This window comes from Urtica dioica, unplaced genomic scaffold (assembly GCF_054948205.1).
Source record: "Urtica dioica subsp. dioica isolate 48M unplaced genomic scaffold, U.dioica_male_clone48M_v1_H2 Urtica_dioica_male_H2_contig_27, whole genome shotgun sequence".
In the NCBI taxonomy this organism is placed as follows: Eukaryota; Viridiplantae; Streptophyta; class Magnoliopsida; order Rosales; family Urticaceae; genus Urtica; species Urtica dioica.
In genome coordinates, this window is record NW_028297224.1 from 102,501 (window position 1) to 106,985 (window position 4,485).

Below are 4,485 nucleotides of genomic sequence, written 5' to 3' on the forward strand. Positions count from 1 at the left end.
GGGTCGAAGCTGGATAATTGCTAAGTACACGGGTATAGACGGAATAAAATGTATCCTTGGGTCAAAGCTTAATGCGGTATAGACGGAATAAATGTATCCTTGGGTCAAAGCTTAATGTGGTATAGACGGAATAAATGTATCCTTGGGTCAAAGCTTAATGTGCTATGTCACGGAAAAAAAATTAAAAATGAGCTGTGGCATGGAAAATTGCCAAGTATTTGGGCTAAGATAAGGGATAAAACAATTAATATCCCCATATATATCAATTAAATAAATAGGATTTTTGGTAGCCTTTTTATAAGAACTCCAAAGTTAAGCGTGCTCGCGCGGGGGTAGCTCAGAAATGGGTGACCTCCTGGGAAGGGGTTCCTCCAGTTGACCGAGAATTGACCGAGAATTGACCGAGAGTTGACCCACATGAGCGTGCGTGTCGGCGTGGCCGTGGCACGGGCGAGGGAATGGCCGTGGCACGGGGTAGGGGCACGGGGCGCGGGGCGCGGGGCGCGGGCGCGGGCGCGGGCGCGGGCGTGGCCGTGGCCGGGCGTAGGGCGTAGAGGCGTAGAAGCCGTAGATGCCCTTAAAGCCCTTTAAGCCATTTAAGGCTTTAAGGCGTGGGCGTGGCACGGGCGCGGGCATGGTTGGTTTGGACGTTGCACGGTCTAGGCATGGTCTTGGCATGGGTGAGGTACGGTCGCTTCAACGGTTGGTTCTTAGTTGCAATGCCATGGCACGGGCTTTACCACGGTTGGTTCTTGGTTTCAAGGCTTGGGCACGGCCGAGTATTGGGTTTTATTCACAAAACCAACTCCATATATCTTAGAAAACATTAGACTTGATGGAGATTCAAAAAAAAAAAAAAAAATTTTTTTTTTTTTTTGACGCCTCGGCCGAGTCATGCTCGAGCAATGGCCGAGGCAGGATGGAGCGACGGCCCAGTCATGCTCGAGCAATGGCCGACCGGACGACTGGAACATGTTTTGGAGCTTGTAAAATTAATTTAAAAATAATCCCATGGGTTCTCTTCACAAAACCAACTCCATATGTCTTAGAAAACATTATACTTGTTTGAGATTCTCAAAAAAAAAAAAAAAAAAACTTTTTTTTTTTTCACGCCTCGGCCGAGTCATGCTCGAGCAATGGCCGAGGCAGGATGGAGCGACGGCCCAGTCATGCTCGAGCAATGGCCGACCGGACGACTGGAACATGTTTTGGAGCTTGTAAAATTAATTTAAAAATAATCCTATGGGTTCTCTTCACAAGACCAACTCCAGATCTCTTAGAAAACATTATACTTGATGGAGATTCAAAAAAATTAAAAAAAAAAAAAAAAAAAAAATTTGACGCCTCGGCCGAGTCATGGCCGAGCAGGATGGAGCGACGGACGAGTCATGCTCGAGCAATGGCCGACCGGATCCTGGAACGTGATTTTAAAAAAATAATTTAAAAATATTCCCATGGGTTCTCTTGATTATAGCTCGAGCATATATCTTAAAAAACATTATACTAGATGGAGGTTCAAAAAAAAAAATAAAAAAAAATAATTTTTTTTTTTTGGTCATGGCCTTGGAAAATTTAATGTTTACTGGTGTCACATGGCCAAATGTTCGTTTGTATCTTTAGGGGGGGGTGGTTCCTTGAGCTTGAAAATGTTGACCAAGAGTTGACTCGCATGATAAGAGCATAATTTGCTACGGACCCAAAGACGGATTATGACCGGGCTGACCCGACAAGTCGCGACCGACCGCCGGTGACCCCCCGCCGGCGGCGGAGCTCCGGCGACCGCCCGCCGGAAAATTTTCCGGCGACCAAAAATTTTCCGTGGATGAAAATTTGTTGGAATATGAATGTTCTCCCTAAAAGGTTAAGAACCAAGGCGGAGGCAAGTCTAGTGAGGTAAAATAATGGGTTGAAGGCTCGTGAGAAAACGTTAGAGCCGCCGATGCATGCTCGAGCGACGGGAGAGAAATGCTCGAGCATGATCGAGCACGGCCGAGGCATGCTCGAGCGACGGGAGAGAAATGCTCGAGCATCGAGCATGGCCGAGGCATGCTCGAGCGACGGGAGAGAAATGCTCGAGCATGCTCGAGCACGGCCGAGGCATGCTCGAGCGACGGGAGAGAAATGCTCGAGCATCGAGCATGGCCGAGGCATGCTCGAGCGACGGGAGAGAAATGCTCGAGCATGCTCGAGCATGGCCGAGGAATGCTCGAGCGACGGGAGGAATGCTCGAGCATGATAGAGGATGGCCGAGGCATGCTCCATCGCTGGCCGAGGCATGCTCGAGCGACGGGAAAGAAATGCTCGAGCATGGCCGAGGAATGCTCGAGCGACGGGAGGAATGCTCGAGCATGCTAGAGGATGGCCGAGGCATGCTCCATCGCTGGCCGAGGCATGCTCGAGCGATGGCCGATGCACGCTCGATCGTTGGCATGATCGAGCGATGACCGAGTCATGCTCGAGCGACGGGAGGGAAATGCTCGAGGCACGGTCGAGCGATGGCCGAGAGATGGCCGACCGAGAAATGCTGGGGCGCGCTCGAGCAATGGCCGAGGCGACGGGCGAGAAATGCTCGAGGCACGCTCGAGCGATGGCCGAGAAATGCTCGAGAGACGGCCGAGAAATTCTCGAGAGACGGCCGAGAAATTCTCGAGGCACGCTCGATCAATGGCCGAGTCACAGCTTGAGGGACGGGAGAGAAATGCTCGAGTCATGCTCGAGCGGCGGCAGTGGGGCGAATGGCGAAAGTGGGTTAGGGCATCAGAATACTTCACAGAGGTTAATAAAATTTCCCAGAAAATTTTTTTGTACCCCTCCTCAGCCATTTTAATGTTTACTGGTGTCAGATGGCCAAATGTTCGTTTGTATCTTTAGGGGGGGGTGGTTCCTTGGGTGGGCTGGGGACTGGGCCATGGCGGGCCCGGCTGGCCCATTTCATCGAGTCATTCCTCGACCGCGGCGGGGATGTGTGGGCTTGGGACACACGGCGACGCGGGTTTTGACGGGAAGGGGCGGCGCCGCCATGGGCCGCCGTGCTCCGGCGGTGGTGCGACGGAATTTTTTGACGGATTTGACGGAAAATGGCGGGGATGTGTAGGCTAATGGAAACACGGCGTTGTGTTTCTCCGGGAGAGGGTGGAGGAGAGGGTGGCGCCACCGTGCGCTGCCTTGCTCCGGCGGAATTGTGAGGATGAGTATGGCTGGTGGCTTTTCTCCGGCGAGGATGTGTGGCCCACTGGACACGCGGAGAAGTGGTATGGTGGAGGAGGGCGGCGTTGATGTGTGGGCCCTGGACACACTGAGAAGTGGGACGGTGGAGGAGGGCGGCGAGGATGTGTGGGGGCCACTGGACACACGGAGCCATTGAACGGTGGCCTCCGCCGCCGATGATTTGTGGGCCTTTGCACACATGGACTCGTTGGGCGGCGGAGGAGGGCGGCGAGGATGCGTGGCGGCCAACACGCGGAGCCTTTTAAAAAAAAAATGATTTTCAAGAATTTATTTTAAAAAAAAAATGTTTTTACCTTTTAAAAAAAAATGATTTTCAAGAATTTATTTTGAAAAAAAAAATGTTTTTATTAACAATTCTTCTTAAGAAAAAAAATTATATTTTGGTTTTAATTAATAATAAAATGTTTTTATTAAAAATTCTTCTTAAGAATAAAAATTATATCTTGGTTTTAATTAATAAAATAAAGGAAATGTTCAAAATTATGTTTTACTAAAATTTTATTTTTATAAAAGCTAGTTTTCGAAAAACAAGTTGTTCAAAATTATATGTGATTAAAAATTGTTTTGATTTAAAAATGACTTATTGAATTTGAAAAGTTATTTTGTTATGTTATATTCAACAAAGTTTATTTAAAGATCTAAAAAAAATGCTTTTCAATTTGCAAAATTGATTTGTTTTAAAAAATAAAATGGTTTTTCAAATATATCAAATTGTGTTTGGCCTTTTTCTCGGTGACCCTGTCCCAAGTTGCTCGAACTCCCGGTAGTGTTCGGGTTGTTTCTCGGTTATGCTGACCCTTGTTCCTTTCCGTGTGAGACGGGGCTTGACTTTGGCGCTATCTTGTTGCATTTTTGTATCATCACGGGCCTGACGGCTTGGTTGGTGCAGTTTTGTTGCAAATGGTGTCGGGTCAAGTGTACGTAGAGCACATGAGTTGTATTTGGTTCGTATCGGATGTTAGGCTCCATGCTTCTGCATCGAACTATCATCTTGCGATGCCCCCTCACATTTGTCGGTCTTGACCCTTCACGATCGCGCATCGATGACGGTTTCTGTGTTGGCTACCAAAGATGGAACGGCTTGTTACGTGACGCTGACCCTTTTGACTTGCAGACTCTTGAGTCTCAAGACAAACCACATAGTAGGTCTCGTGACCCGCCAATGCTTGATTGAAAAATTAGGCTTGCAACGGTGCTCGATGACTGCACGTTCTCTCGGATTCGGAAAACCATGCTAGCGTGGTTGGACATATTGTC